At 49.4% G+C, this 27,635-nt stretch overlaps 1 long non-coding RNA gene across 1 annotated transcript; it reads right to left on the bottom strand.

Moving 5' to 3' along the window:
- Positions 1 to 943: 943 nt before the first annotated feature.
- Positions 944 to 17,249, bottom strand: LOC146543095 (uncharacterized). Its single transcript, XR_014887418.1, has 2 exons — positions 16,664 to 17,249; positions 944 to 15,382 (listed from the first exon to the last, which is right to left on the bottom strand). It is a non-coding gene; the product is annotated as an uncharacterized LOC146543095 (long non-coding RNA).
- Positions 17,250 to 27,635: the final 10,386 nt, after the last annotated feature.

Genomic DNA, 27,635 nt, shown 5'->3' with positions numbered 1-27,635 from the left:
TCCTATTATTTTTATTATTATTATTCAATATATAATCCCACTGTAAAGGCTTGCGTGTGCTGTCAGAGCGCTGTGACTGCAGGCGGCGTCACCTGGAGCTGCCAGGACCTGCGGGGCTGGGGATGTGGGCATTGCCACCGCGCTGGGACGGGAAAGGCAAAGACCGCATTTTAAAATGAGAACGTAGCAATCTAGTGGGGACAGCAAAGGTTGGACAAATGGGCGGATAACATCTGCTGGTGCAGCCAGCAGTTCACCTGTGTGCTCGGCTTTCCCTTTGCAGAGGGAGCGCCGTGCCGCCTCATAGGGCCGTGTCTGCAGGTCAGGTTCGGGAAGCGACCTTAAAACCGAGTAACAGCGCTGCTGAAAATGAATGGCTGTAAAAGCCGAGGCTTCCTGCTGAATGGCCTTAATGTGAGCATTAGGAGCTGAGTTAAACATACAGAGCTAATTCTTGTATAATCAAGACTGCTGTGAGACGCTGTAAAGCTGGAGATGTGCTTTCCTGTGGCTCGTGTGAAGGATGCTTCTAATGCGGCCGGTGCTCAAATCGCATCCTGTCGGGGAGACCCGATGCCGGAGATGAGTGATTGCCCTGTGAATAAGGCTGCAGGCCGCCAGGAATCAGGCCCACTTCTGGGGCTCCAAAGAAACTTTCGGTTTATCCCTTTTTGTCCGAAAAACAAATTCTGAGTTTTAAACTTCCGCAGAGCACACATGAAAGATAGGTGGCCAAACTGTAGTAGTGTTAAATTACTAGCACTTAAGAACAAAGTCTAATCCAGGATCAGCGGTATTCTTAAAACCTCAACTGGCTTTCTGGTGCACGACGAGGTGAGAATGGGGCCTGCAAGGTTTTCAGGCCTTTTGAGTAATACTCAGCAATAGCAAAAGGTGCCTCCCTCTTTAAAGAAAAATCTTTAAAAATGCAATCAATACAAAATAACAGTTCCTGCAGCAACATTTTACTCAGGTTGCCAATTCTATTCAACCGGAAGATTCATCAGAAATATATATACATATTTTATATACATATTTCTATTTTTTCCTGGAAGACCTTGACACTTTCTCTCCCCAGCAGAACAAATCAGCAGAAGTATCTCAGAGCATTGCAGGGAAGCAAGAGGGAGATTAGGAGACTTTTAACCCGTATTACCCTGGCAGGGGTTTGATCTCTTTCTTCACAGCTGCATCCTGCGGTGGCCGTTCGACGTCAGCACCAGAAGCTGAGCTGCAATTTCTGCAGTCTACATCTCTGCAATCTAATCTGGAGAGCCAGATCCTTAAAGTAATTGATAGCACTCTTAAAATCTAAAGCAGTATGATGTACTGATCAATTTAAAATACCATTTATTAAAGGAACTTAAAGTATCCAGGATTTTTTTAATAACCCACATGAACATAGATGAGAATTTCAGAGAAGCAGCAAGCACGGCTCACTCTCATCACCCATCATTGTCTTTTTCACCCTTTCTGCTATGTGAATGTTGTTGACCCCTACAGACTATGCAACATGTATCCTAACAGCAGATATAAAGCTTTGTAACATATGTTCCTGGAAACAGTACAATACAGTTCTCCTTTTAGCATGAAAGCCTGCGCTTCAATTTTAAAAAGGTGGGAGGCTTTTCCCCTTGCATTCATCCCTCTTTAGCCCAGTTTTGTCCATTTGCTGACTTTAATGTGTGTCCCGATTCCCCATCATTTATCAGCACAAACACCCAATCCTGACTGGTCTCCAGTATTTCTCTCCTCTCAGTAATTTGGAAATGTAGTGTAGATTCTCTCACATTTCACCTTACTGAAACAAAGCAGTGGTTTCCCTGTTAATGCCTGTGATGGCACATAGACATATCACACAATGCCTGGCCTCATGAACTCTCTGACCAGAAGGATTTTTCAGATGGGAACCACAAAATTAGCTTGGCCATACCATTTTGGTGGACTAGAGAGTAAGAAAAGTAAGAACTCAGCCGAAACTGAGAAGTTCACGGGACACTGTTCCAGGTCATCCTCAAGAGAGCCCCGAGCCCTCCAATAGTGTGCTGTTACTTTGGGAAGCCCCAAAGACAGGGCTACGAATTCACAGAACACGCCGGGATTAGGCTGCCCAGGTGGGTGTGCAACCATACACCCACAACAGAACATCTTTTGCTGTAAAGTATATGACGACGTTGGCTCCGGCGTGCCAAGACATTAAAAACCTGGCCATGGAGAGCCGGAGCTCATATGCCAAGGACGAAGAAGCAAGATATGGCTACCTCCTGCTTTGTGCAGTCAGTACGGTCTGACAAAAGAAACTTCTAAACTGGTGCTTTATTAGATGTCAGTGATTCTTCTTAAAAAAAAAAAAAAAAAGAAGGAAAGAAGAAGGAAAAGGAAGAAAGGGAGGAAGGGAGGAAGAGAGAAAGAAAAAAGAAAAAGGGTAAACATATTATTTTGCTGGGCAAATAAAAGCAACGGGGACTGACCTGCAGGAGCATGGGGCTCACATCATTCACTCCTAAGTGTACTGATGCTCTGCTTTACTTGGCTGAAGTTACTGGAGTCCCAGGCAAGACACAGAAGGCATCTGCCCAGTAAGAAAAAAAATCAAAACTAGGAGAAACCTGGCTTGCTTCAGTTAAGACTTTGCACCAAAGCTCTGCTGTTTCAGCCACCTTCAGGGATGAAGTGAAAAGGTTTTGTGTCCTGAAGCTGCTATGAGGCAGGATCTGTTGCAGAAGAACAGCCTGATAATTGATGATGTGAGAAAGGGGAACCGATCCTGAGAAGGCCAGGCACAGAGTGTGAAATGGGGGTAGTGAGTCCAAATAAAACGGCCGAGACAGTGAGCACTCACAGGCAGACAGATACTGTGATAAGGGCGAGGTGGAGAAAAGGCAATGGGAAATATTCCACGAGGATGAGAATTTTCTGTAGCTATGAGAAAACAGACTGAAGTAGAAGAAGGGAAGAAAAATCGATTTTATACCTTAGAGAGGTTGACCTTTGAGGAAAGTTTTATTAAAATCCAATGTAATTTTTTTCTCGAGTTAACTTTTGCTCTGGCGTACAGCCAGTCTAATGCCTGTCAGTTCTGCAGGGTCTGCTGACAGACAGAGCTTTGAGGCGAGGATTGTCCTAGCTGATAGCCACATAGCTTCGTCAATCAGCTTCAAATTACTCGTTATTCTTGTTACAATGATTCATAAACAGCCTTAAAGAGACAGAAAGCTGCTTGTTAAGCTGTGGGGACTGCTAACCTTAATTATTTTATGGGGATCAGAAACAAACACTGAAGATGAAAGGCTGATTTTCTGCCCTTTTAATTTATGATAGATGAAGGCAGACTGAAAAGTTACTTCTAAAAGTAGGTTTCATTAAGAACTTGCTGAAGAGTTTTGCTTACTTGGTATTTTCCAAGAAAACTGTTAAATCTGTTTCCTCTGAGGTGGAATGCAGGCAAGCTGGTCAGTCCTTTTAACTGAGAGATACTAAACGTGAAAAAGGAGATACTAAACATTAAAAACTGACCGTGAAGGAAAAGTGCTTTCAGTCAGTCTGTTTAAACTAACAAAGGAGCAATGCAGGGGCATTTGCTTATAAAAATGCCTGATAAACACAGAAGTTCTTCTCCTGATTTTCTATCATTCTGATTATCTTCAGTTAGGGTAAAAAAGATGCCTCAAAATGCCTGGGGGCTCTCTTGGAAGTAAGTGGACGCTCACCCTTACTGGGGCAGTGATCCAGCCAGTGCACGCTTTCCTTGATGCCTAAACCACTGCTCTGAATTCACACCCTTGGCTGTCCCAGCCATGGGAGCTTTGGCTCTGCAAGGGCAGCCCTGTGCTGCTCTCCAGCCTTCTGAGAAGACAAGGGAGGCATCTTGAGAGATGAAAAATGTAGGGAAGCCAAAGGTTACATGTCCTGAGTTTGAGAGCATTCATTTGAGAAGAGCCAAGTCAACCTACTGTGCTGCCAGACCCTGACAATTTGAGTGATGGTGGCTTCCAAGTAAAGGAAGTTCAGATGGCAGCACTGTGATGGGTACAGTATGAAATTCATTCTCACGAGAGGAAGATCATTGGACACTCTCTTCACATTAATAGCAAACCGAGGCTTCCTTTCAGGGAGCAGGAACCTAGTGGCTCTGAACACGATACAGTTTCTAAGCAGAAGACTTTCAAGACCTAAACATAAGTTTAGGTATGTCTCTGTGCAGCACTGGCCTTTCTGTGCAATAAATCAGAAGGGGAAAAAATAGTATTTGTGGGTAAACTTGGCCACGACAGCTAAAATGCACTCATACTTAGAGAACGCTGAGATTCGCCAAGGGAATTCCAGGAGCCTGAAGTAGACACAAAGGTTTAACTGGACAAAGAGATGCCAGCTTATGGGGGAGGAGGGTTTGACCTTGGGTCTTTAAGGGCATTGTCCATGGAAAAAAATCCAATGGAAATTTCTCTGGACTGTGCTCTACGTCTGGCTCTTATTCAACGCCTTAAAGTCTATGGAGTTACGGCAGTAGGAATGGTGGAATGGAATTCAGGTTCAAGCTACTTGGCTGCTCCTGGGATGTGAGGAGCAGTTTTTAATGCAGACCCATTATCCTCTTCATGTAAGGAGCAGTGCATGGAAGTCTGAATTTCTCAGCAATACTGAAATGATCATCCAGTTTGTACCACCAGTTTAAAGCATAGCAAATTGCTCATTTCCTCTCCAAGCTTTGATTCCCAAAAGTATAATTGCTACAAAATAATATAATAGATGCTTTAAAAGATGAAGGAAAAAAGTTAAAATCAGTGTAACATCTTTCCTGAACTAATGGCAATCGTCATTTAAGCCCAAAGCCACATCTAGAGATCTCCCAGGACTCTGCGCTTGTGGCTTTTCATGCCAATAAAGCTGTGGCGGGGAGAGAACACAGACCTTGTATTTCACTCATCACAGGTCTTCACCATGTGATGGACAAAGGAGCAAACCTCACGTACCTTCATGTGTACCTTCACTTCGTTACAGCAGAGTGTTTTCTCTCAAGTAAAACCAGTAGGAGCTCTTATGCAGCACCGTGATCAGTGTGCAGGGCAGCAGACAGCAGACGGTGTCTGCACGCAGCAGCAGAGCTGTCGAGTCTCAGGAACAGCCATAAGCAACGGCTTCAGAGAGGAGAGAAAGCAGCCGTGTTGCACAATTACATCGGCAATGGGAAGAAGAGATTTCTTCTGTATCCCACGCGGTGATTATCTGATACGCTGGAAAATGAGCGCTGACATACTTTTTATTTCAGCTAATGTAACTCAGACTTGTAAGGAAGGTGATTCTGCTATATGACCGTATTATCTAAATTGCTTTGTCGCCAACGCATCGAAAACTGAATATAAAATTGACTGCACGTAATTGAATGCTGACTCACCCTCCGATTGGGATAAACGGTGCAGTGTTCCAGGATGTCCTGGAGCTTTCTATAGTCTCACAATTCATATGTGAAAATTTCTGATGGATTTTTCACCACTCCAAGCAAACTTGTGTTTCGTGCTCCCATTTGGGGCTGGATGGAACAAATCGTCCCAGTGTCACACGGTGTCTTCTCCCTGCTCCCTTGACTTCATCCATTTTCTGCTGAAGCTCTCATCTTTCATCCTGGCTGCACAGTTGCCTCTCTTGTGATTTTCCCATCTCCAGGCTCTCCATATTCATAGCCCTCTCTGACCTCAGCTCTACCTCCCTGGTTTCTAAGGCTACATAGCTGAGAACAGTTTTCTCACAAAATGCTTTTCCGTAAAATCTCCAGTTCGGTCAGATCTGAGGCTGTGCCATTTTACGTCCATGATACAGCTCATGGCAGACCATTTTAATAAAAGCAGTGCAAACACAAAGAAGCAAACACAGGAAATCTTTTTTCGTTCCTTGAAAATGGCCTCATATCACAGAACTCCATTAGGAAGTGTCAGTGCGTGACTGTCCTGAAGAACAGAATGCTGTTTGGCTTGTGAAGTGGGGTGGAAGAAGCAGGGAGCAGTGGCACAACAGGGCTGTGAGCCCTGGGCAGAGCTGTGTGCCATGGGTCACCTCTTTGGGCTTCACCACACAGGCAGGGGAAGGGAGGGAAGGGAGCAGAAGAAGGGTCACGACCTCCGTAATGGGGATAACAACAGTTACTGACCAACGGTCCCACTGTAAGTTCTCTTCCAAGTTGGTTCAGCTTTTCTTCAAGGACTTCCTCCCACAGAGTCAAAAGAGGCTCAGTTGGAGTTGTATTTCCAGAAACAGGTGAGTCCTCAAAGTAAAAGAGCAAAATTCATTGTAAAAAAACGTGATATGTATGTATGGACAGTGTGAAATCCAGACCTGATCTGCACCTGGGTCAGAAGCTGGTCAGAACTGAGGGTCTGCTCTCCTCTGGTCAATGCAAACAAATGTGGTACTATTGCAAAACACAGAGAGATTTAAAAGACGGATAAAAAAAAAAGGGGGGGAATCTCCAGTGGTGATGAAAGCAACACATTTCAGGGAAAAAAAAAAAAGAGAGACATTAAAAAATAGCAGCAAAAAATATTAAAGCATTCAGGTTGTTGCTGCTTATCCAGGCTGCATTGAACAGACCTCTCACCTATCTTACAAGCAGCTTGTATCCAAAGCAGAGGAAATTAGGGAATTCTGCAATCCAGCTGTGTGGAGGCAGCACCCAGGTGGCTCACAGAGCACCAGGAGGGACCTGGGGGCCTGGAAACACGGGGCAGCACAGATGTCCCATCCCTACAGCCCCGCCAGCAGTTGCAGCACCAGTAGCATTTAAACCCTAATGTGCAGCGCCTGGTGGGTCACTCGATGCCAACTTTCCATTGCAGTGCTCAGCAAGGGCAGGGCTGGGAGCTGGGGCACCCCTGGCTGGAAACCTGAGCTCATTCTGCAGTGAAGATAAGCCCTTGGATGGAAGTCCTTCAGAGGGCTGTGAGCAGGCAGTGTCACTGCGGGGTCTCGGGGCATGCAGGTGGTTCTCCCTTTAATATAGAGAAGACGCTGGGTGGTCAGGAAGGAGTACACTGTTAAACATGCTGGAGAACCAAGGCAGCTGCAGCTCTTCTTGCCAATCTGCCAGGCTACAGGGTTCCAAAGAAGCAGCAATGTTCACGTAATCAAGCAGGAGAACTGTGCTGGTCCTGCCCTGAGGCTTTGCTCCAAACTATAACTAATGAGGGCAGAGTCACCGACAAAAAAGCTTCCACAGAATCCCTTTCTCAGGCCTTTGATTTTGCTGGAACATGCACAGCAGAAAAATTCACATAGCTGATGGAAAAGCCATGTCCCGGCCTGACCCCGCTACCGATGACAGCCAGACAAAGGGGCAGCGATGTGGGGTCACGTTCAGGGAGGATCCGTGATTCAGCACATCGGCTTGCTAAATCTCCTCTAATTTGTGACAGAACGAAGGAGCGGGGCAAACATCTGCAGCTCCAGGCTGCTGCTTTACTGCCAAGAGGTAGGGCAGGCAGTAGTGAGCTTCTAAAGAATACACGATGCTCAATTAAGACAACAGGTCAGAAAGAGCACGGTGATTCATAGTCGGGACACACTCAAACCATCCACAACAACACGCAGCAGTCCCATACAGAGAGCCCACAGACAGCCTGTCCTTCCGCAGTGCTGGCAGTAACAGGCTGCAGGGCAGCACCACGTGCTCAAACCCCACTGATTCGTGGAGCAGTTGGGCTGACTGGAAGGAAACGGCTCCCAGTGCTTCCCAGAGACAGCAGGGCATGGGATGGCTCTGTCCTGGTGGCAGCCGACCCTTAAAATCAGGGGATGCGGAGGGGCTGAGACACACACACACAATTAGTAAACGAGGTTCCCAGGATGAACAGCCCCTTTTTGAGAAGGGCTGCACGCAGTCTGCCCAGGAGCGAGCTGCAGGTTGCAGCGGGTCGAGTTTAGGATTTCTCGGCCCCAAGGGAACGGGGACTGACAGTGCTCAGCTGTGCAAATGGTATTTTCCTTGCCTGGCAGTGAGCTGCTGGGCACTGGGTGTAATTTTCCATGCTCGCAGTTGGCTGTTGGTTTTACCTTGACTCGTTTTTGATAGCCTAAGCTCCGTCAACACTGTTTCACCTCTTAGAAAATGATAACTAAGAAGGCCAAACGAGGGACACGTTAGTACCGAGCAGATCGGTGGCCAGGTTTACCTTAGCCTCGACAGCAGCTTACTACTGTGCAACAAAATGTCTCTCCCAGATTTACCCAGAATATGGAAAAAGCCGGGGATGCAAGGCATACGCTTGGTTGACTTTCATCTCTCTGAAGACAAATCCTTTAAAATTTAGATCAAGGAATCTTTTAATGAAACAAAGAAATTGTGCCACTTGTATCCGTTCCAGATATAAATAAATCAGCTAGAAATAAACAGGAGCAAGGCAAATCTAAAGGAGACAGACACGCTCTGCAATGTCAGCCCAAAGAGACCGTCTGATGGATGATAGTATGGCTGGCTCAGAAGAGAAGTCAGGGTTTAAAAGACTCACTGTCAGCCATCTGGCACATCTTCTGAAATACACCACAGTAGAACTTCACTGAACTGCTGCCTTTTTTGCATCTGCTCGGGTTTGAAGCGTAGTGAGGATTGTGACATCTCTGCCAGCACTGCCTCTGTGGGACTCGTCACAGCCCGTGGCTCAGCCCCCAGCCTGCCGCACGTGATGATGGCATACCATCAGTGCTGGCGGTGGGACCTTAATGATTCCATGGTTCTGTTGTAACCTTCCCAAAGCAGTGATGCTGTTACACATTTAGGGTCATGGAGATGCTCAGCACAGCCGGCTGTGCTCACAGAAGCGCCGGCTGTTGGGAACCCACAGCCCACCCCCTGGTGCCCCCGGGCAGGCAGGACAGCAGGACCTGCAGCGCCGATGCTCCTGCTCCAGGAGCATCATGCTGTGTTGCTTTGAACTGAAGGGCAAGGCTTTGTGTTCTAATGGCATAGGCCTTATTTTATACCACTGAGTAATTTGGACTCTGTATATTAAATATCACCACTTGCCGTTTCCTAATCACCCATAGCAACACAGTGATAAAAATCTATGGCCCCTTAAAGAGATTGTTTTCCTTTTCATGAAAATAAAATCAAAACTTACAGAGCCGGCTGCCCTGCCGAATGTTTGTGGTTTTTTTCCCTGCTTCATCAGCTCCTCCCTCCTGGTCCCCAACCAGCTGTGCTCAAGGCTATCGCCCTCCCTTCCTGACATGGAGAGCAGCGGCTGCGGCCGTGGTGAGGGATGCTCACCACCTGCATGCTGGATGGAGCTGAGGGCTGCTGAGCAGGCACCCCTGGGCTGTGATGTGGATCCATTAAAAAGCTATTTTCAGCTTAAATGATCTTTGATACTGAAACCAGAGTTAACCTGAGTGGCAAGTGGAGATCATCTGCCCTGAGAAATAAACCCAGGGAAGAGGAGAGAGAAAAGCAGGAAGATAAGCATAGAGAGAGACTCTTTAGGGAGGGAAATTAATTTGAAAACATGCACTGATGAGAAAAGAAGCACACAGGAAAACAGTGTTATTGCATCCCCTGAGTGCTGATCAAGTCCCTGTCCCCCCTCAGCTGCCAGTCAGGCTAACAATTTGTAATTCTCTTCCTAGATAGATGGGGCTAAGCAACAGGAGCCATCTCATAGCAGCTCCACGCATCTCACCTTTGTCATAGCTGTTCTCAGCAGCTGGAGCCAAACTGGGCTTGTTGCTAAGATGGGTTCCATTCAAATTTCACCCATGTGCAGCAGTGACTTGTTAACAAGCTGCTCCAGGAGATCTTTATAGGACAGTGGAAAGCAGGGAGAGGAAATAATTACAGCATTTCCACCTACAGCAGTCTGCTTCAGGGCAGGTATAAATAGATCCGTAAGTGTTTGTTCACTTAAGGGAGAGCTCAGCCTAACTGCTTTTGCAATTGCCAGCAGCAGAATTGATGGTTTGTTGTTTTTTTTTTCCTTAAAAATGAGGGCAAAGATCATTGACTAAATATCACCCTCCCTTCCTCTCAACCACAAGGAGCATTTAAGAAGTTTCTGAGTTTTTACCAACTCCAGATGCCAGGTGTACAAAAGAACAGGCAATTTTTCAAAGCTGTTCTATTTGTCTGGGAAAGGAAGGATAATTAGATCCGTTCTGCTTCAGAACTGAGGAAATTAATGGGAGAAAAGAAAACCAAAAGCATGCACATTTCGTCCGCTTGAAAGGCAAAGAAAGCACCCAAAAAGCTTTGGAAGGATTCATGCAAACAGTGCAGGAAGGAGGGGAGCAGAGATCCCACAGTTGCATCCCTCCATCCATCCCTCCATCCATCCCTCCATCCATCCATCCATCCATCCATCTGCCCATCCATCCGTCTGTCTGTCCTTCCATCCATCACACAGCCCTGCTGCTGTCCACCTTCTCTGAGCAGAATTGACCAAGAGCAGCTCCCCGCTGTGGGCTCACAGAAGTGCCACAGACATCATCACGCATCCTCCTGGGTCACACTGCTAACGGACAATTAATGGTGTTCCAGGAGCCTTGCAGGCAGATCTCCCCGCTTTGCCTTCAGCCTCATGCATGGAAACCTCATTCATCCCCAAGCCTGCTAGGTGGCTGCAGAGGGCAGGGCAGTACGTGCAATATGGAGAACTCCATGCAAACTATTTCAGTGCTGTAGCATCATTAACATTTTTGAATGTCTAAGAAGCTGGGTTTGGGGATTTCTTTTTGCCTGCTGAGACAAGGTGACTGACAGAAGGAGCTGAGGAGTTCTCAAAAAAAATAAGTGACATGTTTTTACACAGCCCAGGCTGCAAGAAAGCAATAATTGTCCTAATACATAGGACATAGCATGAGTCTCCAGAAGGGCTCGTGATTTATTTCCAGAGACATCGCTGACAAAAATGCCAGGCAAGCCTTCCTAGGCCAAGGCGCAGCCTGATGCTGCTTGGAACCCGGCCTCACGCTGCCCGCTGTGCCCACCCCACCATGAGCACAGCACTGGCTGGGAGCTGCCATCCTCGTGCCCTGTGCAGCCATGCACGAGATTCCTGCAGCCATGCACGAGGTTCCTGCAGCACCTGCTCTCACTCTTCCCCTGGTGCACACACACCCAAACCCAGCCCCTCTCCCTGCTGTCCTCCTCTGCCCGCTCTTCCACCTGCTCCTCCCATTCTCCTGCACAGCTCCCAGTGGCTTTTCCATATGCTGATGCCCATTCTGCTCTTCCCATTCAGCCCAGACTTCCCGCAAAGCTTTCTTGCGCTGATCTTCCAGTCAGCTTTTGTCTTTCAGACTTTGAGGTTCTCTTTGTTTGTACTCCTCTGCCTGGATCTGAGAGCTGTTCTGCTTCTATTGGCGTTACTGAATCTGGATCCTTATATTTTGTTAAGCTCCTTGGGATAAAGGTGATGGCTTTCAGGGATAGAAGCATTTCATGCCTGGCAGATGGGGCAGAGGCTGATAGGTATCACCAACCACCCAAGTCTTACCCTGCACTAGGTACTGGCTCAGGAAAGATGTTTTCATGGCAGATATCAGCTCCAGAGAGCCGCTTCGATGGCAGCCCTGCCAGGAGCAGACACTGACTTCATGGCAAGCTCAGCAGCCGGGTGTTGGGAAGTGTTCTGCCCTGGATTGCAGCAAACTGCTCTGCTTTTTCTTTTTTTTTCCCTCCTATTCATTTAGTTTGGAAGCATTTCAGATGGCACTTTCTTCTGTTATATGGTGATAAAACCCTGAGCTCAATAACTGAGATCTGATGTCTGGCATCAAAGCAATACAAATAACAATAAAAGAAACAAAATAGTGGTGAGTCAGGCTGGTTTCTGCTTGGAAAAACATCAGTTCTCCTTATTACTCATTGGCTTTGCCATCTCCTCTGGGGGACTCTGCCGACCACGGCAGGCTGCAGCAGAACAGAGGCTGGACTGAGCTCCATCCTGCCAGGACCCGTTTTGCTCGGGCTCAGTGGGTTGTGTGCCTGTGCTGATGGCACCCAGAGCACATGGGAGCACATCAGCAGTGTGCCCAGTCAGCCCGGCCCTGCTGTTTTCTACCATCAAGACTTTTACTGGTTCATGTCTAGCTTGTTTGCTTCCTTTTGGCACCACTTTTTCTCTGCAAGTGAAAAATTTACCCTGAATCACAGCACGTTATTTCCACTTGTCAAGATAAAGGTTAATGAAGTACTGGTAACTGCATCACGGATCTGGCTCTATCTGAGATTTTTATGGTGCGCTGTGCTGTGCAGCTCATGCGTGGAAAAGGATGAGATTAAAAAATGATAATAAAAACAAAATGAAGTGTTAGAGGTCAAGAAATTCGCGATGGCAGAGCTGAGCCGCTGCCCATCGCTGCTGCCTCTCCCCCTGGGGCCGTGCAGTGGCACAGGGTGAGGTTTACCCCAGCATTCCTGGTTCTGCAGCACCGCGGTATTTGAGCAGCATTTCCCTTTGCAAACATTGGCTACCTCTGGGTAGCGGCTGCTTGGACATCCATACACCATATAAGTAATACAGAAAGTACGTAGGTATGTACCTCCTGCAAATATATATATATAGGATTTAGAAGCAACATCACGATGTATTTGATGTGTAGCTGTCTTCAGAAAGATTTGCACTGGAGTTGCAGAAGGATTTTGCACGCTGGCTGCACAAAGCCTCCCATGCCCTGAACACAAACCAGGAGGCACAGCAGAGCTGCTCAGCGCAGCGGGGCTGCGAGGCTGGAGGAACCGCAGCCACCAGCTCCTCTCAGAGTCCGTAGGCACGAGATCAGCACCAAATCCTGCTGATACTAAGGATGCACTGGCTTAGCAGCAGCCCCTGCGGCTGCAGGAAGGAAGGGAGAGGCAGCCTTGTTTTCTTCCCAGGGAAGGCCAATGACTTGTGGGATGGGTGTCAGAAGCTGCCGGTTGGGCTGAGTCATGAGGTTGGCATTTCTCATTAAGGGGCGTTTCTCATTAAGGCTGGCTTGAATGCGTGCCAAAGAGGATTTCCAAAATTCACAGCTCGTCATAGGGTTAAAAATCCCACGGTCTGCTATTCTGCTCCATCGCGTGCAACTGAAAGCCTGGGGAGGTTATGCAGAGGTTTGTTCTGTAAATACATTTTTAAAATCTTGAGTACAAGTGAAGTTTAAAAGAAAAAACAGCAGAAAACCCCACTTCTAAAAGAGTGAACCCTCACAGAGGACCTTTTCCCTCTCTCTGAGGTGGATCCAAAAGCTGTTGTGAACCCTCAGTGTGGATTTTATTATGGGCTAAATCGAGATGCTTTGGAGTTGCTGAAATTCAGATCTGAAGTTCATAGTTTCAGCCCATATGCTGTGTATAAAAGGAAGAGAAAGAGAGGCATGTGCTTTTTCTTCCTTTTGATATGCAAAGATTTAGACAAAATACTTACTTTCCAATTTTCTTTTTCTGTAGAAACCCGCCAGAGTTGCTATCGAACATGAATTACCCTGCGATGCCTGAAGAGCTCCTGAAGTGATGGAGGACATCGAGAGCCAAAGGGATATGTGCAGAGCAGCGGAGGGAGCGGCTCCTGGGGCTGCTGGGAGCCTTGCTGGCTCCTCGCCATCCACTGAACTTAAAGGTTGTGTTGTCACGGACCTAACCTCAAAATCTAAAGAGCTGCTCACAGAAAGGAGATCTGCCTAAAGCAGCGGTGCTGTCCCTTTGGCTGCAGGCATCCCAGTATGGCCGAGTCAGAGCAGCAGTGCATGGTGGGACCTGACTGTCCAAACACTGCCAGGCGCAGCGCCAGAAGGAAAATATTTCAGATTTTATGTATTCATGAAAAACAGTAAAAGCGGATGCAAAAATGAGACAAAACAAACCTTTGCCCACTAGGTGGCTGTAATTGTTATGGCCCTGCTTAGTTTTTGGTATCAAATTGTCTTCAGCAGAATGCTTTCCTCCTTCCTGTCCTGCTCTGTGTGCTGGGGATCTCTGTTGTGCCGGGCAGCAGAGTGCTTCTCGCTCAGTGATCAGTGGTCTTTACCAAACATCAGTGTTCAAACCAGCTTGCTGCACTGTGCTGGAGGCCCAGCAGTGTTCTGAAGGATGGAGCGCACATTCATTTTTCACTACCAGAAGAAGTACTTCATTTTCAGATGGCATAAGTAACAACCAGAGATGAATAACCCTTTGGAAAGGCTTTCCCCATGTTGTGCCATTAAGCACAAGCAGCTTTCTATTACTGTTGTATCACCAAAACTTTGCAAAGCTGATGGATGAAAGCCCAGAAGGCAGGATTGAGCATCTGTGTCCTACATTTAGGATCAGCGCTGATGTGAAAAAGAAGCGGGATCTGCAGGAAAGGAGGCTGGAGTGCTGCAGCACAGGCAACACGTTGCTCCGTGCTTGCACCAGGCTCGGTGCTGGGAGGAGGAGCGGGGCAGTGCTGTGCCCACAGCCTGCAGACCCACCTGCCCACAGCACGGGTTGTGTCTCATTCTGGTGGGATTCCCCTCACCCAAAGGTACTGCCCTGGTACCACACATATATCCAGCACCTCTGGATTTCAGAGTCTGGAAGCGATGGCACAAGGGGATCTGACTTAGAAGAATTTCAGAATGGCTCTGGCGGTGGTTTAATATCAGTCAAGGAGACCATTCCACGTATCGCTCGCTCTTGCTGAGGTACCACAGAAAAGCGCTCGGAGGCCACAATTGCAGTCAGATCAGTTGTGTTCTCCTGTTTTAACTGTTTCTTCCTAAATGAATCCCAGCAGAGCGCTCTGTTTTGTGCAGGCCCTACAGAGGGAGGTGTCCCTGGCACTGAGCTCACCCAGCTGCACGCCGGCCGTGCCCCAGGCGGTCACAGTGCTGTGCTGCAGGCTGCCCCTGCCCTTCCCACTGCATGCAAAGCCATGCATTTAAATCGAGTTCATCACCCGCTGTCTGAACACCGTATGGAATTATGTTAATCGAGAAGGCATAATGAGCCTTCACATTCACCTGACTGTAAGTAAGGATGAAGTGCTGAACTAAAGTGGCTCTTTCATCCTAAATTGGTCCTTATCCCCAACACCTCTACAAGATTGTCCTGTGTGCAGAGCACTGAACTAGGTCATTGTGCCTGCCTTCTGGGGCTGTCCTCAGTGAACCGTCACCGTCCTGCACAGGCATTGTTTTCCTAACTACAAAATAGGATAAAGCATTTCTGATTCTGCATCAAAATATTGAGACTAATGGCTGAAAGAGATAGGTACCATTAAGGGTGGAGGTCTGTTTTTCTCTTCCTGTTTCTTGAATTAGTTCCTGCCATCATCCTTTGAAACAGCCTGAGCACATTTCCCAGGCTCCTCTGGCTCGCTGACTCTTGGTCTCCCTGCGCCTGCAGCAGATCTTGCTGAACAGGTTTAGGTGAAATATTCTCCACACAAACATTCTGCAAACAGATCAATTCCGTGTTTGATATCAAACATCCTTTCTGGAGCCCACCAGGTTAACAAATGTCTTAGTTATGAAACTATCAACCAGAACAGCAGGCAGCATCAGACCATATAGATCTGAAATAATTTAACTTCCATCACAGAAGTTTCAGCACCGCAACATCAGCAGTATGAATAGCTGCCATTTCTGAGGACAGCAAAGGACAAATGGTTATGGTCTGCAGCTCCACGGCTGCAGTTGGTGCAGAGCTGAAGACTCCCGAGAGCAGATTTGGAAAGGTGCAGAACAGCTGAGGCTGCCGACATGCTGTGATGGAGTTATGGATGCCTCGTGTGCTCAGCCAGGAGACGCACAGCAGCAGAGGCATGCAGACCCAGCAGGTATTTTGGAATGCCGCACACTTGCAGCCCAGAGAGAGCCGCAGACGTAAGGGTAACAGAGGTGTGTGTGGGGCTGCCCCCAGGGTTGTCCGACAACCGAGAGGCCCAGCTGGGAGCCCAGCCGCGAGGCACAGCAGCGAGGTGGGCCCCAGCGTTGGGCAAAGGGATGGGGACAGCAGCCCTGGGGAGCCCGGCCCTGTGCCAGCCCTGGCGCACGCCTTGCCCGGTGGGCAGGAGCTCTGTGCCCTCTCTCATCTCACCTGGGCATCGCTCTGAAGTGAAGCATTCCTGCCCAACACTGCATTTGGTGGGGAGTTCTCTTTGCATGCTCCCTTTTGGTTTTGTACCATTTCCAGCATTTCTGGCAAAAATATTTCCTCTGACTGTTTTCCTTCTAGAAACAGCCTCTTCCAGACAGGGCTGCTCTGCCACCGCGCAGCGGGCAGACGTGTGGCTATTTAAAACATGGAGCTGGAACGTCAGCCAAGCACTTGTCTTGTTCCAAGCAGAGCTGGAGCTGAGGGCACACAGCGGGATGCACCCTGCCCAGCCCGGGGGCTCAGCAGCATTACAGCCCCTGTGCTCAATTCAAGGCATCCGGGGACCAAATCAGTGACAAAACCCAATGAGGTTTTAGGAGCAGGTATTTCTCAGCCTGGTATTTCTGCCCTCGGCTCCCAGCTCCTGTGAACTCTGTGCCCAGCAGTTTAATTAGTTGCCAAGCTGTATGCAGCTGTGCTTGGCAACTCCATCAAATCCAACATTTTGCTAACGTGAGGGTCATTGGTGATTTTTGTCCCACCCACTGCAGCCCCCCTGTTCTGCTGGGAGATGCAGAGTCATGGCTCTGCCTGCCTGGCTCCCTGCCACCCAACTGCTCCTTTAAAACCCCATACCTCCCATTGAAAGAACTCGGTGTCCTGTTCGCCAGGAGGACGTCAGTGTTTCTATGGAAACTCTTCCCAAAGATTCTCGCTCGGCGCTGCTGCTGCGTATTGTATGACCGGCTTTGTGCATGGCAATTCATTATAGAGCCTGTGACGAAAAGGGAGCAGCTTTCTGCCCAGAGGGAAAAAGCATTCGGGAAAAAAACAACAACAACAACAACAAAAAAAACCAACAACAACAACAAAAACCACCTCCGTATTAATAAAGTAAGCCACTAAAATGGAAGGTGCCAAAGCCATTCGGTATGTGAGTTATGAATGGAATCTGCTTGCCTGCGCTGCTTGCAGAGAAGTGAAATGTACCGGTACCCGAGTAATTAGCTGAGCTGAAGAAATGGACACATTCCATATAAGATATTTTTTGTTTGAGTCGCTGAGGAGAAAGTTCTCCAGCGCAATCACCGTGATCAGTGAGTGCCACGCAGTAAGGAGCGGACCCACACAGAGCCTGGGATGTGCGCTGCTGTGGGTGCAGGGCTCTCATCCAGCTCAGGTTTCACATTTGAATTAATGTCCATGAAGGGGACAGAAGATTCACATTACTTTCCCATTTTCCTCAATAGCAGAAAATCATGGGGACCAGCAGAAGACACACTGATGGCACTTACGTCAGTCTCCCTTGCTGGATGTGTCCAAAGGCAGCCAGATTGCTCACCCCATGGAAATGAGCAGCACACATTAAAGGGCAGCAAGGCAAAAGGTCTGTGTCTCATTCTCACCTCTACCCCAGGCTCACCCTGTTGTTTCCTATGGGGAGGCCTCTGCTGACTTTGAAGATGTGGAACTTTGGGAGGTTGATGTGACGGTGCCCAGGAGTGGGCTGGCAGCAGGGCTGTGCTCCCAGCACGCAGCTCCAGGCATTGGGCTGCGCAGTATGGGAGTGGGAAGCTGCCCCTAACCCAGCAGCAGTCTGAGATCTCCTGAAGAAAATGCAATGCTCATCCACCGAGCTGGGAAATGGCACCCAGGGAAAAATGGGCAGAGAACGAGAAGAGACAAGTATTTTATTTTTAAACCTTATGAATTTCTGAGTGGTTCTGCTGTGTTGCTTTCCTAGGGAGGAAGGCAGAGTTGGGAAAATAGGAATTTCAAACCATGCTCTCTCCCTGATCCTGCACTAAGGACTTGTATTACCTTTAACTGACGTTTCTGAGTGCATTCTCATTGATCTACCACAACTGTGCTCTTTGTGCAGAGAACATTCTATTCTGAGAGTGTAATCTAGACCCATGCAAACCATATAACGTTTCCTGATAACATAATTTAGAAAAAGAGGATGTAATCACTGCCTGTGCTGCATGCATGGCGTCTTGCACTTTACGCCCAACCCGTGGCCCCGTTTGGAATCTGCACCGGGGAAATCTCCCAACGCCCTCAATGTGGTTCTCGTCTCCATCCTATTAAATATGTAAGCCTTCGTGCCTTTGATTTTAGCTTCCTAATGATATCTCATGCTGAAATTATTTCAAAGGATCTTGGAGGTTCTTGCACATGAAATTCAGGGATTACTCCTGAGGGAATGTCTCTGCTCTTGGAGTAGAGGAGAGCAGCGATGCGGGCAGCAGCTGCAGAGCGATGGGGACAGGGCAGTTCTACTGGGGGGAGATTGTTCCTGGGAGCACAACAAAGTGGGTTCTTGCTTTCAGGAACTACACTTACACATAGAAGAGCTCAGAACTCATCTGACCCGCTCCAAAAAAAGATAAAAGTCTGTTTGCCTACGCAACCCATGTGGTGCTGTTGTGTGAGTTAAGGTGAATAGCTGGTGTGTTCTGCTCATAGATCAAGCATTGCCATTCTGTTTCATTGCCTTCTTGGCGATGGAGGGACACGTGGGGTGGGGCACTGCAATCTGGATTTTTGTTGCTAGGGCCAAATCTGTCTCAGTTCAGCAGTGGCTGCAAAGTATTGTCCGCAGTGGTGTTTTGTGTGAAGTAAGCACGCTCTGGTCACGATAGGAAACCAAACCAAAATTCAATGCAATTCAAATTAAAAAAAAAAAATCAATTTCCTTGGAAGACAGAGTGGAAATATAGGTAGAGGTGGAGAAACACAGATAGAACTACGTTTATCTTAAAACATTCCTTTAAAGCCACAGGAAAACCATTTAGCGCATGCGATGCCTGAGGTTTCTTAAACAGGGAAAGAAATTAAAGTGCTGATCTCCACTGATTTCATTGTGTAGCAGCAAAAATGAGCGTGGCTAGGAAGGCTGACCCGTGGGAGATCAGAAAGTGAAGTCATACACTGGCAAAGGCAATGCCAGCGGGGTGAGCTGTTGTTTGAACGACAGCACAGTTCGGGGCTGCAGATGAAGGAAAGGTCGGTGCAGCTCTGGAGAAGTGTCCTTTCAGATGCTGGCACGTACGTCAAGTCATGACAGCCTTGGTATACAGCTGTGGAGGCACTGGGCTGCACTAAGCTGGCATGAGGGTCACCAGGTGCCACCAGGAACGTACGGCACTTCTATTCTCGAGTTTCCAAAGCAAATCACCTTCACAAAAGTGGTGGCTCAGCTCTCACTATACACCACGTCTCCTCCAGCGAGGCGCCCGGCAGCACCGTGTGTTTCTGACAGTCCTGAGCAAAACCCAAAGCGCGGAGCAGCCCGGCGCTCCGGGGAACGGACAAACCCACCCCGTGTATCCTTCTCATCTCTGGTTTCCATGACAGTTGCATAATCAGACATTTATGTAAGTAGAGGTTTCCTCTTTAAATAGCAGGCTGTGATCTCATGCGCACCTACATATCACCCATCTGAACGGAGATGATGTGCCAGTCGTGTAGAACTCGCTTTGCTTCCAACTTATTTTCTCGTATTTATGGTGGCTGATGAGCCTGGAGAGAACCGCTCACACACAGCTGATTCCTCAGGGCCCGAAGCAGCCGCCAGCCCCAGCTCTGACACGTGGCTGTGCTCAGCATCGCTCAGGCCCTGGTCCAGCACCGGCGGTGGGCAGATCTTCACCACATCCCCCCACTGCTGCAGCTGCACCATCGGCCCCTGGGGGCTCCTGCAGGCGGGGGTCATTCAGCCAGCACTGTGCTGGGCCTTCTGCAGGGCTCCACCAAGCTCACGCCAACACAGCTCCATCACACAGTGACAGAAATACAGCCCTCCTCCCAGGTGTGATATTAGTTGAAATGAAGAGAAGCAGAGCTGCTCTACAGAGTTTCTGTCCTGCTCTCACCTCAGCTCATGTAATGAGATGGAGATGCACTCAGGGGTAACTGCAGTTACATCTTCTTGCTAAAAGATCTAAAGAGAGCTCTGATCCCCGGAAGAAGTGGCAGCAGACACTGCAGTCCCAGTGCCAGCAGCTCTCGGTGTCTCTGGGTACTGTGGTGTGCTCCACATGTGTGCCCATGTCCTGTAAGCAGTCAGTCCTTCCCAATCCATCTCTTTAGTACTTTTTGCACCACTGCAGCACCGTACGCAGAAATGTGCTCTGGGATGAGAAGAGAGGTGTGGGGAGGAAGCTGGCGGCCGTGCCAGCCTTCAGCCTCAGCTCAGGGCGACAGCAGCTGCTGCACAGAGCCTGCTCTCACTGACAGCATCACAGCCTCTTGTTCCCACTGGCAAACAATTGGCAAAAATATCTCCCTTTGCTCCTCAGCCTAATCCTCCTCCTCCCTCTGAAGCTGCAGTAGTGACCCAGCAGGGCGGATTGGGGTTTGCGGGTTCAGTTGGGTTTTGCCAACCCAGCCACATCTCCATGGTGCTGCCATCCCCCCGCGGACCCGCTCTGCCCACCTCAGCACTGCCTCCAGCCCCAGCACAGCCCAGTTTGGAGCCGGGGTTCCCTGCTGGTGTGAATCCCCTGGAGGCAGCACGGCTGCTCTGCCGCGGCCGCTGCGACGCAGTTATGTAAGGGGATTGTTAATGCTTTTATACGTTGGCGGAACTGAAATTAAAAGAGGAAATTATTCTCCTGATGCTCAACTCTAATCCCCATCTGTCTGTGTTTTTACTTTTCTGCACTTGCAAAGCTCCCTGATCAAAAGGTCTTGAATAGATTCCAGATTTCCAATTTAGTTTGCTTATGCAACCCAAAATATTATGGCAGTCTTTCCTGGGGGCGATTAAGCATATATTTTCAGTTCCTCCAATTCTCTTGGTTCCAAGAGCGCTAAAAATGGCATAAAGCTTGAGCTCATCCCATCCCATTAGCACCACAAACAACCTTTTTTTTTTTTTTTTTTTTTTTTTTGTCTTTTAAAAATATGGGAATAGTCATCAGCTTTGCAGGGAAGGAATATATTCTGAAAAAACATGATTTGCTGACCGTTCCCTGTGCTCAGCACAGAGCAGTGTGTGCAGATGGAGCCGTGCAGCCGAGGCTGCCAGCAGGATAGGGCAGACAGGGGCAGGGGCCCGGGCCCAGAGTGCTTGGGAGCTATTTGGGTCGAGATTTTCTTTGTCCCATCGTGAGGATGGGCTGCAGCTGCACAGCTGGGAACAAATCTCATCTTTCTTGTGGTTCAGACAGCATTCGTTCATCCGCATCTGAAAACTGGCACTGAGTGCTTTGATCCTTTTAATCTTCTGCTTTCCCCACCCCTAGCCAAGCACTGGGACTTTGTTACCCCAAAGGTTTCCTTTGGGGAACAAGCAGAGTCCTGACAATGGAAGATGGGGCTTTTACCCAGAGCACAGCTGAGGTTTCATCCTGCTGTGCTGCTTGGCTCGTAGCATCTGTGAGTGGTGGGGGGACCTCAGCAAGTTTCCAAAATGAATCTGCTGGGTGGGATAGGGTGGGAGGAGGCCAGCCGCTCCTGCAGCTTTCAAGGGCAGGATGCTTGATCCCAGGAAGGTCCCTCTCTGGCCACTGTTCTGGATCAGAAATCTGAATGGCAGTTGGTCCAAATTTGGGCTCTGGAAGCTGTTATTCATGGCTGTTGCTGAATCCCAGAAACTACCAATATCAGGCTCAGCCAGAGCTGGGCTCCAGGATAGTTTGCTTGGAGAGCTCAAGTGCTGTCAGTATAATGCAGTGCAGAGGAACTCTGTGCTCGAGGTGCCCAGAAGCAAACAGAGATGGCAGAGGATGGCGCACAAACCCCGAGCTGCTGCATTGTGCTGGAATCTGCTCCAGACCATCTCTGCTGACTGCTTAAATCAATTGCCGACCCGTACCCAAAACATCCCCAGCATGAATTTTCCCCTGGTGATGTTTTCGTCTAAATCACAGAACTGATGAGCACACCTGAAACCTTCAAACAGAAAGGATACGCCAACAGAGAGCCATCCAGCAAAGGGAGCAGCAGCCTGCGTGGCTCAGACTTACTCAGCAAAGCGGCTCTGCCTGGATCATGTAAGCCATTATTACCTGCACTTCAGCATCACCCACAGCTTCGGGACCGGCGCTCTGCGTGTTCAACAGCAGCCAAATACAGAGCAGGGAGCACCCAGTGCCACCACACAGCATCACCCAAAGGGATGCAGCAATCCCCGCAGAGCAGCAGTGCTGCCGGGGGTGAGCTGCTCCGTCTGGATGCCAATAGGATATCTTAAGAAATCTTTGTCGTGTTTTTAGCGGAACAGAGGCACCAACTGGTGCTGGAGAGGCAAGAGGGGAAATCACTAAACTACAACCCAGCAGCAGGCTCTAAGAGGAAACTTTGCCTTGTGCTGGCTCACATCTACACGCAGATGAGAGGTGCTAAAGAGCAGGAGAGCTGAGCTGTGGGGGTTCCCCCTGGTGCCACAGGGCCCAAAAGCAGGCAAGGAAACCCAGGGCAGCACACACCGCACAGGGCGGCCCCCGATCAAATGTTGCTGCTCTCAGCGGTGAGCAACTGCTCATAAATAGCACCGGATCCCATTACTTCATGACCTTCACTTCCCAGCCTGGCAAGGCACAGATCGTGGTGCCCGCAGGCTGTGCCATGCAGGCAGCCCTGCACCACAGAGCTCCCACACGAAGCGCTGGTGATGCCCCCTGGGGAGCCGGCCCACGGAGGCCATAGTGGGCAGCAAGGTGGGGCCACCCACACTTATTTCATAGAATCATTTGGGGACGGTTCAGCCAAGTCTGGCTGTTGGTGGCTGCAATGGCCGCCCGCAACACCGGGACACAACTCATGGTGCTCCACGGTGCCACTTTGAGAGGACATCCACACAGAACATAGAAAAGGATGGGCAGATGGGGTCAGTGCCTTCTCAGCCATCTTGTGATAAAAAAAACAGGCAGATTTGGATAGATCTACATAAAATGCAGCTGTGCTTTGCGAACCCTTTTTTTCTTTTTTTTTTTTTAACTAAGTCTTTTGAATGCTAACCAGCAGATGAGGTTATTTAAGTGCACGCAGCACACACAGCACATCACTGCCCTACCCCCCCCCCATACTTCCATCAGGAGGAGATTTCCTGCTCTCAGCTGCAGCTCCTGGCCAGGCAGACGGCTGCTGTGCTCACACACAGTGACTGGAGGGCAGGGAGGGCAGCTGCAGCACCCAGAGCTGCTCCTGTGCTGACAGTGAGTGCTGGACTGAGGGACACACATGGAGACACGTGGAGAGAAAGAGTCTCCAGAGAAATAAGCGTCATCCCAACACCTGCCCCATCACACCCACTGCCACAGCATCATCCCATGCAGCACTGCTCAGCAGCTCCATAGGAAAGCTCAATGCCCTCAGGACAGATGTGTGTCCCAGTGGCTGTAATTGCCCAGCGCTGTCTGCAGTACAGCACAGCTGGACTCGTGCTGTTTGTATCTTTTAAACTCACCATAAAGTGTCTACCACCAGGGTTGGACCTCAAAATATGATTTGGAAATGTTACTAGGATGATGACGAGCAGTGTGCAATTCCTGCCCAAGCACTTTGCTGTAAATATATAAAGGCCTTTAAGGAACAGGGCTCTGCCTGTCTGCTCCTCTGCTGGGCTGCCACAGATCCACCAGCACGGGTTGCAGCGTTGGCTCTGCGACTTCACAGCCATTGCAAACAGCGGTCCTGCTGGTGCTACTGGGGAGTGTGGAGGGAATCCCAGCTCACCCCAGAAATGTGTTCTGCCCTGAGCATCCCCTGCCCTCACGTTGATCCTATGGGCTCTGTGCCAGCCTGGTGTGTGCCGGGGCTGTTGTTGCTGAGGGGGCAGCGCAGGGCTGACAGGACAGGGGTGGGCTTCTCTCTAGATGGAAATGTGTTCTTCTTCACAGGGTTGAGGTTCCCTCAATAGAACTCCTCGTGCCTGGGGGTACCAAAGTCCCAGTGGAGCTGGCTGTGCTGGGTGAGGACATGGGATACAGCAGGGCCACATTCTGCAGAGCTTCCTGGCACACCGCCAGGCTTTGAGCCTCTTGGATTCAACACTTCTGCAAAATTTATTTTGATGGGGATTTTTCTTGTTGCAACCACAAGCCCTGCCAGCTTCAGGAAAAGCAAAGCTGGTCCAGCTCATGGAGAAAGCGTGCAAATTGCAAAACATGACAAGTTTTAATGATGGAAAGAGCCCAGATGGATTCTCCCAATGTGTTTGCAAGGAGGAGGAGTGACTCTGAGCATTCTACGGGATGTGCTTGGCACGTGGATGGGGCACGGTGGCTGAGCATCATGCAGCCCCTGTCCAAGAGCAGAGCACATTGCCCTGAAGGGGATAAGCAGAGCTTTTTTGCCCTCCACAAAGCCTGCTTTTCCATAAGCTGCTCCGTGTTTCCTTAGCAGAAGCGGTGGTAACCTGAACGTGGCTTAGCAGTTCGGCCTTGCACCCCTCGCACCCACCTGCAGTGCTCATATCCATGGTGCTGCCGCTATGATGGATGGGAGTGCTGGGGAAGGAGAGGTGGCACGAGGGGTCCCTTCAGCAGAGCCTCACGAAGAGCAAAAAAAAACCCTCGCCTGTCCCCATGGCAAGCACTGCTCCCAAGGGATGGGAAAATGGCACAGGGAGATGTGTGCGTGCTGCTGCCCACGCCCCGAGTGGGAAGAGTTTAATGGGAGCTGAGAAAGAACGGCATGTAGGAGGAGAAGAGATGTTAGCAGCACCTTTTTGTTTTCCTGGACGGCAGAGGGAGGTGGAAAGGAACTCCCCTCCTGTGGGAATGGGAGCTCAAGGTGTGGGACAGGGCCGCCCGCCCAGGCCGAGCACCAGCAGCACCGCAGGGGTGGTGGCAGCAGGCAGAGCACTGCTGCCTTGAAGGGCCTGACCTGGAGCTCATCCCTCACCAACTCATACAGACAGGAGAGATTCCCTCTGCCCTGAGCCACTCCGCTACAACAGTGCTGGTGACCTTGTGAAAACTCATCACTGCCCCTAAAAAAATAGGCACGTGTGATGGAGGTACCTGCAAAGGGAGGTGCAGCGCCGAGGGCTGCACAGCCCCGTAATGCAGCACGGCTGATGGCTGCATTCAGTTCCCCCATCGCACTCTGCCGCGGCGCAGGAGGGCCAGCACTGCCCTCAGCACACACAGCTGTGTGAAGGAGGCTCTCACAAATCCCATCTTGGAGAAACTCTGTGTCCTTTGGTCACGGAAAGGAATGAAAGCTGCATACAACATTCAGTACTCAGTAATCCCGCCGCACAGCCCCGTGCCTGCATAAATCAGAGCCTCTCATGAATATCGCACTGTACCTGCGGCCGCCTGTCCCACCCGCTTAACAAAGATAAATAAAACGTGAACAAAGCAACAGTCACAGGGCCCAGCAAACAGCACCTGCGTTCTGAGAGCCTGAAAGGTCACAGGGCACAACAGGAGACGGATCCCAGTGCCATACAGGAGGGCAGTGTGACCCCCACAGCGCGGTGTCCCACCAGGAGCACACAGCACACAGGGGAGCACTGCCCTGCGAGCCGGGCCGCCGGGAGCTGCGTGCTGGGGTTCTCCCCCACAGCATCCCACAGGAGCCCAGCGTGTCAGATGTGGTCATTCAGGCACGGAGTTGCCTCGTGCTTGTTTCCCCAGTCCTAACATCACATGGGATTGCTGCTGCAAGCCCCTCAGAATCCACCAGCAGCCCCAGAGAAGAGCTGAGCTCTGGCCCAGACTATTTTCTACAGCAGCTTGTCCTTGCTGCATGACTTCCCACCGAACAGCAGCTTCTGCCTTTAGGAACAGCAATTCCCTCCAGCTCCTCACCCTGCAGCCTCTCCTCCACCAACACACCGCTGCACCCCTATCTCTGGACTGCAAAATCCTGTCTTAAAGCATGCAGAGGAGGTTTGTGTTGCAGCCAGTGAACGCTGCTAAAAGGGCATCAAACGCTTTTTCCATTGTCATTAATTGAGTGAAGAGAAAACAGACTCTGCTGCTGTCATATCACGTCAAAATAATTAGCTCTGCTATAAATAGCATGGCTTACTCACTTGTTTCTTCTCTTGCTTTAAGGTCAGGGCTGCAGCCGGACGGAGCAGCACATCGCAGAGCCACAGCACTCTGTGATCCCACGGCCATGCACTTGCATCACAGCAGCACCAACCAGCAGTCACGTTCGGATAAGAAGAGAGGAAGAAGTGTGTTAGTGACCACGCGTATGCAGATTTGCATGGGCTTAATTAATGAGCATTTTCAAACCAAGTTTTGCTAAACTGCCCTTGTTTTTGTTGCATGATGCTGTGATGCTCTGCACGTTTTTTTCTCCAGGTCACTGCTGAAGCTCGCAGCAGATTTCTAGGAGCAGTTCTGCACGCTTGCAATGGTTCGAGCCCAAGGTCCGAAGCACTTACATCAAACACTCCAGATCAGCCTTGAGACACAGGAGAACCTTCTACAGTCCTTTTACAGCTGAAATGAGTTCCTGCTGGAGCTCAGGATTCAAAGTGCCCTCCCAAATCATGCTCTGTGCACCCATGGGTGAGACCCAACCTCATCCTAATGCTGAGAGTTTCTGGAGCTGTCTGTGGTAATGGAGAACTGTTTCTTTGAAATACAAAGAACAACTCAGTAATTATATGACTCGTAATAGAGACATTATGAGAGCTATCAGATGAAACTCTGTACGCTGAATCTTTTAATACTGAAGAGAAATGTAGCAGTTTTCTGCCCATGCTAAGCCTGAGTTCACTGGCAGCATCTCCTGCCTTGCTCCTGCTGCTCCCTGTCTTTTAGATGAGCGCATGAATCACAGTCTAATAATAATTTTTGAAGAAATCCTTCCTTCCTAGGAAATCACATTCAGTCACGGTTTGAAATGAATTCTGTAAGTTTACCAAATATTTAGAGAATACATCTAGAAGCCAATAGCAACACGCTTCCTTTACCTACAGATGTTGGGCATGATGCAGCAACCAGCACTGGATGGGCAGCTCATCAGGGGAGTATTCAAGGGAAGAGAAAAATTGCACATAAAAGCTCTTTGAGCTAATTCCAGCCCCCAGAAAGCCAGTGCATGCTCCAACCTGGCCATCCATTCCCTACTGACCCCTTCCCTACTGATCAAAGTACCTCCAACCCAGCCATTCCCATTGAAGGCTTTCCAGCAGTCCCTTTTAAGCTCCCATTCCCCACTCTGCAGCACAGCACCAATACCCAAAGACAGTTTCAAAGCTTGAAGGCCCACGTGAAGTCTGTGCACTGCAGCCAGTTTGGCAGTTGGCACTTTAAAAATCAGAGCCAGCTCCACAGCAGTGATTTGCACAGCACACGGTGCCTAAAATTAGCGTGCCTCCATCTCGGAGGAAGCCGGATTGCCGCTGCAGGTTTCTTGGGTTTGAGAGAAACCCACAGCATCTGAGGAACACTGAGTGTCTGCCAGGCTGTGCTCTCCTGGCACAACACAGAGGCATGGCAGGATTGGTAGATGGATTTCTGCTATCTGTAGGATTCATGAGGGACACCCATCCAGATTCTCAGTCAGTGCCCCCATTACAGCCCTACATCACACACAGCTTTTCCACGATAACGGTGCTGCAGCTGAGACTTGGCTGCCCAAGCAGCTCGCACGCTGCCTCGTTTCATTCTGCAGATGAACGGATGCC

Source organism: Meleagris gallopavo, chromosome 20 (assembly GCF_905368555.1).
Source record: "Meleagris gallopavo chromosome 20, MGAL_WU_HG_1.1, whole genome shotgun sequence".
Lineage (NCBI taxonomy): Eukaryota > Metazoa > Chordata > Aves > Galliformes > Phasianidae > Meleagris > Meleagris gallopavo.
The sequence above is the reverse complement of the archived record's forward strand: the minus strand, read 5'-3'. Positions and strand labels throughout refer to the sequence as shown.